General features: G+C 35.8%; 1 long non-coding RNA gene and 1 pseudogene across 1 annotated transcript; one reads left to right on the top strand and one right to left on the bottom strand.

The window, feature by feature from the left end:
- The window catches only part of LOC138095461 (BTB/POZ domain-containing protein KCTD2-like), a 40,792-nt pseudogene extending 40,614 nt beyond the window's left edge, over positions 1-178 (bottom strand).
- Positions 179-533: 355 nt separating this feature from the next.
- LOC138095094 (uncharacterized) lies at positions 534-14,559 on the top strand. Its single transcript, XR_011146298.1, has 5 exons — positions 534-613; positions 2,870-2,937; positions 3,479-3,559; positions 9,077-9,151; positions 14,206-14,559. It is a non-coding gene; the product is annotated as an uncharacterized lncRNA (long non-coding RNA).
- The last annotated feature ends 108 nt before the right edge of the window (positions 14,560-14,667 follow it).

Genomic DNA, 14,667 nt, shown 5'->3' with positions numbered 1-14,667 from the left:
GAAGGGGGTGGCAGGAAGCTCGAGGAGCCAATGGCCGCGACGGGCGGGCGGTGGCGCGCATGCGTACTGCTTAGCTGGGGCTGCGGGCGGGAGGCGGGGAGAATGGGGGAGGGGAGCGGGCAGGAACGCGGCGGAGCTGCTGCCGCCGCAGCAGCCGCCGCCGCAGCGAAGAGGCCATGTTGTGTGGTGTGTGGGGCGGGGGGGAGGAGGAGGAGGGAGTAAAGCCGAGAGAGGAGACGGGAGAGAGACACCACACACACACGGCACAAGATGGCCGGAGAGGCAGCAGCACCCCGAGCTGTCAGGCGTTCTGCCGCGGCCGCGGAGCCCGCCGGCCGGCGAGGACCTACTCCCGGGCGGCCCGCAGACCCGCGGGAGCAAAGCGGCCGTGGCTGGGGGGCGAGGCGGGCCGCGCGCCGGGCTGGGAGCCCGCGGCAGAGGCGCCCGGGGCGGCCGGGCCCACGACGCGGAGAGCGTCGCTGCGGCAGCGGCCGCCGAGGCTCCCCGGGGCCCCGGCGGCCCGACCCGTACGGGCGGGAGGCTCGGGCGGGCGCCCTGGCGCGGGAGTCGGGTGCAGGCGACCAGGAGGGGTCGGCCGCGGCGTTCGGACCCGGTGAGTGGCTCCCCGGCTCCTTTTATTGTCCTTTGTCCTTGGGAGGAAAAGCAAAATGTCCTTGAGCGCGCGAGCAGGAGGGGGCGGCGGGCAGGGCCTCGCGGGCCGGCTCTCCCCCGGCGGCGCCGCTCGCTGGCTCTCCGGGCGGGAAGCGCCGCGGGGCCGGGGGCTGGGGGCGCGGGCCCCCGCTGCAGACCCCGCGGCGGGCGGGGGGCCTTCTCGCTGCCCGGACCGGCCCCGCGGGGAAAGGGGCGGCGGCGGCGACCGTGCGAGGAGAGCCCCCGTCTGTCCTGGTGAGTTATTTTGATATTTAGGGTAAGGAAAAAAGAATCCCCTTTTCATGTCCTTCCAACTGGGGAGTTTTTTTTAACCCCTTTCCCGTGAGGTGGGAACACACCTTCGTGGTCGAATTTAAAAGAACAATGGAACCCTGACTACGTTTCAACAAAAAATAAAAACTTGTGTTTTTTTTTTTTTTCCTTTTGGGTGTTGGCTTTTAACTCTTTCCAAGCCGATTTTGAAAACGGCTGCAGTGTTACAGATGAAAAGGTAGCTGCTGCTTGTTCAACCCTTTATTGACGTTAAGGTTGTCTTTTCAAAAATGCAAGTTGGAGGAGTGCTTCTGGTATTTCAAAAATTAAGAAGCCAAGTTTACTATGTCGTCAGGGCTGCTTAATGGAAGTAGATTATAATTACGGTGCTAGACGATGACGTTTGATTAAGGTAGTTTATTTTACTGAGTAATTACGCCAAGATTGTTTGACATTCTGTTGTTTGAACAATGATTAAATCTACTGTTGGGGTACTTTTAAAAAGGTCATAAGGAGCCGTTATACCACACCTGAATGTTAGGGGATGCTTGGGTCAGTTCCTAGACTTTTGAAAGTTTAAGTTCGTCGTTTGATTATTTTAAAAAATGATATATATCCTCACAAGCTGTGGTCGACAAAACTTTTGCAAAGGAATATTCAGACACCAAATCCCTTTGTGAAGTTACTTTCTCGTAGTGTAAATATTAAAGTAGGATTGCTCGGTAATGGGCGATGAAGAGGAGCCATATTTGTTTCATGCATAAAAATCCAGTTATGCTCAAAATGGAACAGTATTTTAATAGTGTATTATGTTGTTTTAAAAATTTGTAGAGTCCCCTGTGCAATCTAGAAATTTGAAACATTGTCTGAGAGGGAATTTAAGTTTAGTGATTTGAAGAACCACAAATGCACAAACCTTTGTGTATTTTAGAATATATTTGTCTTCGTCCTGCGGTAGGTCGTGTGTTGTTGTGGAGGTGAAGATCTACGTAAAAATAGTGTTGGGCAGATTTACGTAGTACTTTTAAAATCACAGGTACTGTTGTATTTTTTAATGTTTTTGAGGGTGTTTTTGTTAGTGAAATTGTTTTATTTTCCGAATAGCATTTATATACTGCTACACGTTACATCAGTTGCGCATATCTTGATTTTACAGACTGTTGTTTTAACCGTTTTGGTTTTTCAAATCAACGTTTTTTGAAATTTTAGAACACTGCAAGTCGTTTTATATTAATATTCTGAATCGTTTTTCAGAATCCTCTAATTAGCAAAATGCAAAATAATTGCTAGTTGTTTAACCTCATAAGATCTTTTTACATGAGAAATGGGGGAAGGGAGACTGAAAATGTTAGAGACCTCAGTTTGAAATTGAATAAAGAACATAGATAGTACATGTTTTAGATTTGATTTAAAGACAAAGCTAATATCCCACTTGGTGAGATCAAATAACTTGTGGTTTAAAAATTTAAAGTAACCAGTAGCCATTTTAACTTCACTTATTTCTCCTGGAGTTAATTTTTAATTGCTCGTTTCTTGTAAAAGGTAGTTCTAGATAGTAAAGAAAATTTAAGATTATTTCAATCTTTACAAATGGTAAACTTCTTTGTTTTTGTGTATTGCTTGGCATAAAAGAAAAATAAAAATGAAAACAAGGTCATAATCTTAAACCTTGCCAAAGATGAGAATTTTTTCTTTTTTAATCTCAATGCTTTATCTATAATATTTATGTATGCACCCAAAAGATGAGGAAAACAAAGAGTGATAGATACTATGATAAATAACTGCAACCTTAAATGTACAGGTAGCATGTTGATAAGCCATCTTCTTGAATTTATCCAGTGATCATGTCTCTGGAATATTTTCTCATTGTTTCATCACAGTGAAACTTTGGCCAAGAATTGTTCAAAAATCAAAACACTGATATTATCTTTTCTTTTTTTTTAAGGTAACTTACAAGATTAAAATTAAATTTGGTTGACGATGATTCTGAACAAATACGCTGTTTTATTTGAGGTAAGAATGGGTAAATTTTACTACTTTGACATAAAAGTAAGCTTATTAGGTTTTTATTTTTGTTAATTTATATTTTTGATACTGATTATGAGTATCTGAAATTTACAAAATCTTTAAACCTTTTCATTGAGAAGTATTATGTGCATAGCTATTGTAACTTAATGTGCCTTTTGAATAGTTTAAAATATTGAAGGTCCTTTAAGCCTTTGTTTAATTTTGGGACCAAGAAAAAGACTGATTATACTTTCAGGAAAACCATAAACCAAAGATATGCTTTTTCTTTTTTGCTGCCTAATATACTGTGCAAACAGTTTTAATCTTTTAATATTAAATAAGTTCATTGGAAAATTCAATCTAGTTACTATTCATATTAACATTTTAGGGGAGAATGTTTTAAAAATTAGAGTTTTGTGAGCATAGATTTTAGTTTTTGTTTCTTTCATGAAATAAGAACTTTAAAAACATGTATTCCTACTTGGCTTTTGGTGGTTCCATCAATAAATTGTTTAGAATATTGTTTTCTTCCCCTCCCCCCCCAAAGGTATGCCATTTTGAAGACCGAGACCATGGAATTTTATCCTTGAGGATAAATCTTTGTGATAGTCTCTATTTTGTATAGCAAGTAAGTAAGTGTTTTTACCCAACATATGAAGTCTTAATAGCTACCAACATTTGAATAGGAAAATATCAGTAAAGATTGTCAATGTGACATAAATTGTAGACTTAGTCTCGAAAAACGGATGAGAAAAAGCCCGTCAAGTGCATTTCCTTATATCAAAGCAGTTTTGTGCTAATGTTAAAACAGTTGGTACATGTAATTTATATCAGCTGTGAGACATTCAGTACTTTTCAGTTAAATGGTGATTTAGATTTATGGTTAAATCAGAAGTTGAGTCATCATCTTTACAATCTGAAACGTACATTCTTCAGCCATTTTTTTGGTGATACAGATTATGTTTTAGAAATGGCGTAGAATTTTTGTATCTGCAGATCTTACAATTCTTAAAAGAACTGCATTTCAAAAATTAAGTAGACCCTTTCATACTCTAGTTATTATTTAGTGGATTTAAAATAGTCATTTTACCTATTTTTGTGAGTCTTTTCTTCCCAAGCAGGTAGAAAAATAAGTTATTTTACAGGAAACTAAAATGATGTGACTAAAAAGACTTGTTACCTATAGCTTAGTAAGTCTTTAGAGCTTGAAAGGAAGGAATAATTTAACATGTATATGATATTTTGATATCCTAAAATTAGATACATGGATTAAAAAATATGTACAGAGTTTTCAGGAATAATGTCTTACTCCTTAACACTGAAAGTGGAGATTAATGTCAAGTGATATTAGCAAGGGATTTACCAGAGGAAATATGGAATATAATGAGATACCTTGGGAAATTTTAAGGATAGTCAAATAACCAATTAATTTATATAAGGACGGGTTTGCATTTGTTCTTATAATTTTTGTGGATAATTTATCGTTGGTATTAGCTTATTCTGTTGATTCAAATAGATGATAGAGGTAATATTTTTATTTCTTTTAATTTAGCTTAATTTTTGCTTTTTGGTCCTTTTGCAGTTTGGTCAAATTTGTGTTTATTACAATGTACGAAAGAAAGCAAATGTTAGACCTTTAACAGTAATGTTTTAAAGATGTCATATATGTAGAGTCAAGGCATCTTTCTACCCAAGCGTCTTTAATACAAATATCAAAGTTAGGGGCTTCCTTCTTGTAAATGATAGGATGTTATTTTGGCATTCAGATGTGCTTGGACACTGTTGTAAAAATTGAAAATTGAGCTTCTTAAGACACAAATGTATGTGAAGTTTAGGGTAAGTTTAAGTAGAAATTGGCAGTGACTAATAATAGACTACCAAAGTTGTAATTTGAATCCATAAAATTAAAAAAAAAAAGACTTTAAGATTAGAATGTTAAATGGAGGTTTTAATTTTTTTGTCTAGTATTAATCATTATAAAAATACTTTAAATGATATAGAAATTCCTAAATTAACATAGTGGAGTTCAGTTTTCCTTTTTATCACCAACAAAATAAAAGATTTTAATAAGTCACATTTTAAAAAGATCTGCATGTCCTTTGACCTTCATAATAATACGGTCAGTGTTTTGAAATCTGCTGAGCCAGGTTTGTAAAATTGGCCATATTTCTGGTAGACAAAAAGAATGAATACGTGAGAGCAAATAAAACCAAAGATTCCATTCTTTTAAGTTACTATATTTCATCAAAAATTTTTTTAGTTTATTACTATTTTCTGTTTGAGTCAAAGTTACAAATACTTAAATATTTGTTTTTATTTTAACATTTTGAATTCTTGAATCAACCTGATCAGGTTTGAGATTGAATTCCATTGTGTTTATCATTGTGGCAACAACTGTTTAAAAAATTCCCTGGAGTTCCACAGATAATGAAGGAAGCCATGCCCATAGTTAACAAAAGGCTTTCATGAACTACTGCATTATAATTAGAGGCTAGATTATATGAAATAGGTAATTTTGAATATAAATTTTCTTTCAAGCTTTGTTTATTATTGTTCATAGTTTCTTGATTATTTAAAATTTTGGACTGTGGACAACCAATTAAATTGCCTTGTTTACTCTGATTTTTTTCTTTGTTGAGAGGGAAAAAAGATAACTTAGGGATATCTCCATCTTCTCCATTAATGAGAGGTGTGTGAAAGAATGGAAAGAATAACTGATTCAGCATAGAGGAGACCCAGCTTCTCATGTGAATTAGTCCTGTAATCTTGACATTTTATTCACTGTGGGCTTTAGTCTTCCTCATTTGTATAAAATATTTGGAGTTTTCCAGTCTCACACCAGTTTGCTCTTAAATTGTGCGGTAAAAATAATAGTGTGTCTAATTCTCTTAAACTGGAGAGCAGTTTTTATGATTTTTGCATTGCAAATTGTAGATGTTATTTTGTGTTGAAGTTATTTGAATAGCATGAGACCTGGGCCGGTAGTATACTTGACTTTCCTAATTTTGATGGTGGTTTTGTCCCTAAGTTGTGTCTGACTCTTTTCGACCCCATGGACTATAGCCTGCTAGGCTCCTCTGTTCATGGGGTTTCCCAGGCAAGAATTCTGGAGCGGGTTGCCATTTCCTTCTCTAGGGGATCTTCCCGACCCAGGAACCTGCGTCTCCTGCATTGGCAAGAGGATTCTTGACCATTGAGCCACCAGGGAAGCTGTTTCTTAATTTTATGGGTTCTAAACTATTAATAAATAGTATAAATGCAGACATAATGGAGAAGTGTCTTTAAAAAATAGAGATTTAGAATGCTGCAATGAAAGCGTTTTGAATTTTTTTCCTAATTATTTCATTAAATAATTTAAAGATTAATGTATTAAATGTAATATTTGCAGCTGACCATCATTACTATAAAACTTACATGCTTGGCATAACCTATATAATTTCTCTGAATACAACTGTATTTCAGAGATAAATATTCTCTTACTCAGCTACCTTTCCCTTCCAGGTTAAGTGGCTCAGCACACTTAATTGTCAAATTGACTGTTATTTCTGAATATAATTAACCATGACAATTTAAATTCAAGGATATTCTGAACTTTACAAATAAAAACTGTGATTTGAATGTCTATATAACTTCCAAGAAGCATGTTTGCTCCAACAATTTAATTTATACATTGTGTGAAGCAGGATAATCCACTGTTTTGGAAAACAAGCCTTTGTTCTTTGAGTTTATTTGAAATTGAATATTTCCCAAACAAGCAATTATATCCTTAATATATATTACAGAGTAGTCAAAATCATTTTAATTTAGGTTATCAAGCAAAATATTTTGCTTAACTTTAATGGTTTATGAGTTGTGAGAGTTTTCTTATGACTTGATGACTTTACCACTAGTACCTTATTTTTGTGAAAAATTTCTTATATTTGACAATGTTCTCAAGTTTTATTCTTAATTAAGATGTTAGATGGTTTTGAGGACTTGAAAAGATGACAATCAAATGTAAGGAAAGCACAGATGGCCTAGTGTTAATGTAAGACTACACTAAAGTCATCTTTACGTTTTATTATAGAATGATCAGCAATCATAATATACCTTTAATTTCATATTAAATGAGGATCCTTGTTACTGCAACATATTAAAGATAGATAGGAATATGAGCAAAATTATCAAAGTTGGTAGTCTGCTTAAGGTGAACTTAGCTTGTGTTAGTGGCTCAGTTGTGTCTGACTGCAACCCCATGGACTGTAGACCGCCAGGCTACACTGTGAAATTCTCCAGGCAAGAATACTGGTGTGGATTGCCATTCCCTTTTCCAGGGGATCTTCCCAACCCAGGGATCATTCCCAGAGAGTGTAAAGGAAGGCTTTGTTAGGTTTTGGAAAGGAAATTGAGTGGTAGATTACATTAGTGTCAGTACTTTGTTGTGGTGCAAAGTGTGATCCAGCTTCTCATCTGAATTTCATGGAGTGAGCACTCTGAACCACATACTTGTACTGGTAGAGAGCTTTCCTCAGACATTTCTTTCATGGATATTCCCTTAAGTCATTCCTGCCCTACTCAGGGACTAAATCAATTTATTTTACTTGATTGATTTAGGATTTATCTTTGTTCAGTAACTGCCGCCTTTATATACTGCTACTGCTAAATCACTTCAGTCATGTCCGACTCTGTGCGACCCCATAGACGGCAGCCCACCAGGCTCCCCCAATCCCTGGGATTCTCCAGGCAAGAACACTGGACTGGGTTGCCATTTCCTTCTCCAATGCATGAAAGTGAAAAGTGAAAGTGAAGTCTCTCAGTTGTGTCCAACCCTCAGCGACCCCATGGACTGCAGCCTTCCAGGTTCCTCCGTCCATGGGATTTTCCAAGCAAGAGTATTGGAGTGGGTGGGGTGCCATTGCCTGCTCCGGCCTTCTTTATATAAGGTCAGGTTAAATTTGGAAGCTTATAATGCTGTGTTTCTTGTTAATTGCTTCATTTTATTAACTTGTCGGGAGGAAATTTTAGCACCTTGATCTTAGAAAAATTTTTGAAGCAGATGTTTGCAATATTTCTTGGATATGTATAGTCAGAATGATTAATGAGTTTTGGTAAAGTTATCAGGAACTTGCTTTATAATTTGAAAATTGGAAACCTTGGTTTTGGAAAACATTTAGGTAGCTTAGTTGCTTAAATCTTAAACTTTATTTTACTTTCTAAAAATTCTTAAATTGGTACTTTTTCATAATTGAAGTTTTAAACAGAGCATTTTGGATAGTTCTTGCCATTATTTTGATTATTATAATCATACTTTGGCACAGGAGTGATGGGAAAAAGTATATACCTGTATTCTCAAAAATTTACTCGAGATAGAGAAACATTGTCTTCCATGTTGGTGAAGTATTTCAGTCTAACCAGTGAAAAGTATGGGTATGGTATTTTTATCAAGCCGCATACTTTAGAGAGGGTTAGTGTTGATGCTGGGAAAAATTGAGGGCAAGAAGAGAAGGGGGTGACTGGATGAGATGGTTGGATGGTATTACCAACTCAGTGGACATGAGTTTGAGCAAACTCAGAGTGATGGTGATGGACAGAGAAGCCTGGCATGCTGCAGTTCATGGGTTCAGGGTCCAGCAAGACTTAGTGATTGAACAAGTGTTGAGTAGGTCCATTTAACTAGTAGTAAAGAAAAGTTGGAAATTATGCTTAAGATTTCTATCCAAGAATAGTGTTGATTAAGGCTCATGATGCTATAGTAATACTGAAGACTGAGAATTGTGGCCTTGCCAGGTTGGAAATGGAAGTTTTCCTTTAGAAATGTTGAAAGCAGGTTAGATGAAGGACCAGAAGGTAAAGTACTTCTGTTCTGTTGAGGAGTGAGGTTGGCTCTGTTAAACAGCTATTTTAACAACCATGACTGCCTGTTAGGGAGCCCAAATTTTTACCTAGGAAGTTGCTGGGGACTGAGACTTAACGTGTTTTTATAGTAACATTCTACAGATGAAGTTCTGAGCATTCAGATTAAAGGTTCTCTGGATTAGAACTTTTGATCTTTTGGAACTGTCTTTATAAATACATGTCTGGTAATTGATTCTGATAAGATGTTGAAATTTCCAAATCTGTTTTTATGTTTCTGTACATAAAATTATATTCCTTTTGCTTTCTGCAGGAATATGAATCCTGAAGCTGAATTACCTAAGGGGCCTCTACACCGAAGTGAAATAGATGTTGGTGGAAGCATTTAGTAAGTTTTTACTCAATTTACATGTCTAATCTGTTCTTTAAGTTTAAATATGACTTCGGAAATTTTAAGTAAATGAGTCTATAAAAACAGGGATTTAGTGAGGTTCAAAACAGTACAAAAATAAACCCATATGGTGAGATGTGTACCAAGTTTATTAAAATCTTATTACTTTACTCCAACCTTTTATTATTTTCTGCCTTTTTGACTTAGGTTCAGGCAAAGTTTAAATGGCAAGAAATCATATTTGAATATGCTTTTAATACTATACCTAGGACTTCTGATGGTCCAGTGGTGAAGACTGGGCTTCCACTGCAGCGTGCAAGGGTTTGATGCCTGGTCAAGGAAATAAGAGGCCACATGCACAGTGCAGCCAAAATAAAAAACCTGCACCGTAGATCTAGGTGTTTGTAAACTACCCTCTGTTTTTATGAATAAAATTTTATTAGAACACAGCTGTGCTGTTTAATTTACACATATTCTGTGTCTACTTTATTTAGAGCTGCTGAGTAGAGAGTGGTTGTAGCTGATGGCCATAAACCACTGAATACTTAGTATCTTGTCCTGTAAGGAAACCTAGCTTATTCTGGGTCCTTGTTTTTTGTCAGCTTTACATATGTAGAACTCAGAAGCCCTTGAATTCTCTTGGTAATAGAGCATACTTTTTACTGGATTTCATTGTTACTAATTCAAATAAATGAAGTAATCATGAGCTTTCCTTAAACTTGAAAGCCCAACAAAAAGTTCTTTTTACACTGGGGTATTGCCTTGATAGTGTAGGTTTGGTTACTACTACGGAATTTCTAACTCACCATCTGAGAAATAGTGGGAAAAGAGTGGTGAGACTGTATAAATGAATTTGGATGAATTCTCAAATGGATATGTTTATTTTTGACAAAACTTTTTAGTATGATAATTATTTAGTAATCGTTTTATTAAAAGGTTGTTGAATCACATTTGCATATCTAGATTCTATATGATAATCTTTGTTTCTCATTATTGTTTGAACCTCTATTATATAAATGGTGACTAGGACCTGTAAAATAGTGAAATTTTTTTTTTAATGGGGGGTGGTGAGGACAAAGATGAAAACTTACCTAATGTAGTATAATTTATTGACTTCATGCCTTCTATTTTAATTGCCTGGCACATAGTGGGTGCTCAGTAATACTTGTTAATTTAATGTATATAGTTGCTGTTAAACATTTGTCAACTAATGTTTTGAGTCTAAACTAAAAATGAAGGGAGATTCATTATTAAGTTTATAATGCTTTAAATAATAACTTTTAGATATGCTTTGAATACTAAACTTTGACTCAGTAAAAGCTTAAAACTTACAAGAAACCACAACTTCCAATCTTTGATGAACATGTAGTCAACTTTTAAAGTAATAGGGATAATGAGGAAGATCTGATAATAAAACTTTTAATTTTCTTAGCCCTCAGAGTTAAACAGCATAGTTTAACACTGTGAACAACAGCTGGCTGCTTTTGTTTCTTGAATGCCCACCTTATTTAGGACCCAGACTTGTTAATATATTTTCATCCTATTGAGGAGTCAAGCTGTTTTTGGTAATAAGACAGAATATGTGAATTCACTATTAAATAGTTTCAAATTTAAAGGCTGTGCAAAGAAGATTGAAATTATGACATAAGTACCAAGAAGATTAATTATGTGATGATAATGATCAATTTCTCCTTACTGTAATTTTGTACCCATTTGTCCTACTATTTTGCATTAAGTCTTTGAATTTTAACAAATTGTAGCATTTATTAGAACCACTTGTTTAAAAAACTGAGTCATTCATCGTTTTCCTTGTGCTCTTCCATGTCCCCCACATATTTTGTTGCTTTTAAAATGGGGATTTGCTAAGAAGTAGAGGTAAGGAAATGGCTTATTTTAGGGGAACCTCTCTTAAAACGCATCAGTAATGAATCACTTGCTTGCATTTCAACTAACAACTCATTTCACAGTATCCCAATGTTTTTTAAACAAATTTACTGAATTAGAATTTAAAACTTTCTTGTTCAATATTATGTTTTTAATTTCTGGCTGTACAGTACTTGGGGATTTTAAGAGGCACCCCACTCCAGTACTCTTGCCTGGAGGATTCTATGGGTAGAGGAGCCTGGTGGGCTGCAGTCCATGGGGTCGCTAAGAGTTGGACACGACTGAGCGACTTCACTTTCACTTTTCACTTTCATGCATTGGAGAAGGAAATGGCAACCCACTCCAGTGTTCTTGCCTGGAGAATCCCAGGGATGGGGGAGCCTGGTGGGCTTCCATCTATGGGGTTGCACAGAGTTGGACACAACTGAAGCAACTTAGCAGCAGTAGCAGCAGTACTACCTTCTCACCATAAAAGCTTGTCTAGAACTGACTTAGAACAAGCAATTTAAAACAAAAAAAAAAAAGATATAAGTGACCATGATTGTGGGAAAATTCTCTTAACTTTTCATAGTATTAGCTTGAAGCTAGTATGTTTGATGATGGATTTCTGGATCAAACCATCATCTCTTCAGTATGTTTGCAGTAATCCACAAATTGCTGAAAAGATATGGAGTAGTAGAGCTTTAATACTAAACCCTATTCAGTTTTCTGTACTGATGTTATTTTAATGCAACATTAGCATTGTGTTAGTCACTCAGTCATCTTGGACTCTTTGTGATCCAATGGACTGTAGCCCACCAGGCTCCTCTGTCCGTGAAATTCTCCAAGCCAGAATACCTAAGTGGGTTGCCATTTCCTTTTCCAAATGTGACATTAAATTCTCTTCAAAGCAGAAATTGTTTTTGTCTTTTAAATAGTTGACCCCAGGACCCTATAGATTTTACAGAGATACCGTGACTGTTGGAATATAAATTGTTTGATTCATTAAGGTTAGTCTGTAGGTCCTCAGGTACTTTGGTTACTCTGGTATACTGGAGTAATAACTAATATTTATTGAGGTCATTCTATATGCCAGGTAATGTAAAAGCTATAAATGTTAATCTTCACCACTACTGCTACATAAGGTAGGTACTACTGTTACTTCTGTTTTACAGATGAAGAACTGGATTTAGTTACCAATGAAATTTCCAGGCTCAACTCATGCATACCTTTTCACTTTTTTGACTTTACTTATTTTCAAATTTAATTTTTGTAAGAAATTGAAATTCCATGAAATTAAATGGCTCATTTTGAAATCCTTGACTATTCTTTTAAGTGCTTTGAATGCTTGACTTAGCTCTTTTGCTTATTAACAGAATGCTCACTTTCTGGGTTTTGATTGGCTTCATAGGAATGCAGATTGATCATGGCTTTTCTAGCACCAATCTTTTTCTTCATCCCACTCACCCCCCCCCCCCCCCGCTTTTTACCATCTTACATATGATGATAGTATATATGATAGCACAACCAATATGCTGGTATTTTTTAATCTCTATTTTTGTCACGCAAGATGATGTATTCTGTTAATTTTGATATGATTTTAATATTTGGCTTCCTTGTGAATCTTTATGGTTTTAATTTTTTTTAATAAGGGTTTAATATTTTACATAGTGTCAAGAATGGATTTTGCCTCTTGCCTTGTGGCAGGAGAGTATGAAGCATTGAGTTTGTCACTTAGCCCACTAGATTGAATAAATTGCACCTATTGCTATTGTAATGATTGTAACTTGATATCAATGCTTTAATGTCATTGTTCATCATAATAGTATTTACATTCCAAACTTCATTTAGAGCTTGATCCTTCATTGTAACAGAGTTTGAGAAATTGGTTTATAATTAACTAATCAAGAGGAATGAAGGTTTTCATCTTTTTACTTTAATATAGAGATATATGTCCCTTAATTTTAAGGAATGAACAATTCAAGTGGAAGCTATTTTACTGATCTGGGAAAGAAATGAGTTATTTTTAGTTCTCCTTTTAGGCTGGAGAGATATTGGCAAAAACATTTGGGAGAAATATCTTTCGTTTGGTGTTTATTGATATTGTGACACTTATTTTCAGTATCTTTAATGAGTGGTGATATCTCTTGGTTAATCATGTGATTTATTCAGTAGATTTTTGTACTGTATATAGTAGACAACAGCAACAATGAATCCTTATAGTTTTGGAATGAATGTATTAACTACCTAATGAGCAAAAAATGCCCTTGTATTTAATAACTTCCAAGTCAGTCATCCAGACTTTATTGCTATAAATTTAGTTTGAGAGCTGCAAAATTTATAGAGAAGATTAGAGTTAAAGCTTATTTTTCTAGTTGTGTTTGATCATGATGAATTTGGGCCATTTATTTGATGGTAAAATCCCCTGACTTCCCTTAATTCCTTTAGTTCAAATTATTTAAGCAATTATTTTTTTTAAAATGAGGAATATTTGATGTTTTTGAAATGAGAATTTTATTTTGTATTGAATTTGAAATCTGATACATCAAATAAGACAGGCAGACACTCTGCATTTTGATCATTTTGTTTTCTGGTGAATGTGTTTCCTGCATTCTCATGTATGTAGCTCAAGATTATCCGTGTCCATTTGTGTTACCTATGCAAAATTAAGATCTGTTGCACCAGAAAACTGCTATGATCCACTGCTTTGGTTTTTTTCCTTTTTTTAATTCTTTAAGATTCTTTTCCATATTTAGTTTTATTTGAAGAAGCTTGGAAAGTTTTCTGCATTGAGATTTAGAATCCATAGTGTTGCTGTACTTTAGCTTTCCAGAATTGTTGGATTTGAATTTTTGTTTCCATTTCTCATGTAGATAGTATAACAACATTTAACTATTAAAAATGTGACTCTTCACTGCCACATTTTTATGGTTACTCTGTATCTGTGACAGTAAAGGAACTTTGTTACTGGTGTGCTGTTTTTGCCACCCTTCTCTCAAGGAGAAGTTGTCTGTGCAGCACGTGCAACTCAATATAATGCAATTTTAGAGTTTAAAGTTGTTAGGAAATTACTAAAGCATTATGTATGGTAAGCTTATCTTCAAGGTGGGTAGATATTGTCTGTTTGAAGGAATATGATTGTTGATATTCCAACAGCATTTTTTTTTTCTTTTAATGTTTTCATCAAGCACCCAGTCAGCTTGAAGAGTCTCAAATGGACCCTACCACTGAGAAATCAAGATGGCAGTCCACTATGGGGAATTGAGAAAAATGGATTAATACAAGAGTGCTGTGATACTATACAACCAAGACAGGGTTCTTTTAACATGGATTTCATGAAATGAATGAAGATATAGGTTTCTTAACAGCACAAATGGACAGTGAATTTCACTTTCTAGAGACTTTTTGTATCGTTAATATTTTTGACATTTGGAGAAAAAGATGGCACATTATTAATAGATGATAGTTTGTATGCCTGGAATTTTTTCAGTTTGATTTGTATGAGTATAACCTTGTGGAATGTTAACTTTAATAAAATTTCTAACACTTTAAAATTTCTCAGTTTGGGTTTTTTGTTTTTTTTTGTTTTTAAGCTCATGTTTCATTAAATACTCAGTGTCGCCTTAAATAACACTTTGACCTTTACATTT

This window comes from Capricornis sumatraensis, chromosome 19, assembly GCF_032405125.1.
Source record: "Capricornis sumatraensis isolate serow.1 chromosome 19, serow.2, whole genome shotgun sequence".
NCBI lineage: Eukaryota > Metazoa > Chordata > Mammalia > Artiodactyla > Bovidae > Capricornis > Capricornis sumatraensis.
Note: the sequence above shows the minus strand (reverse complement) of the source record. Positions and strands in the feature narration are given on the sequence as shown.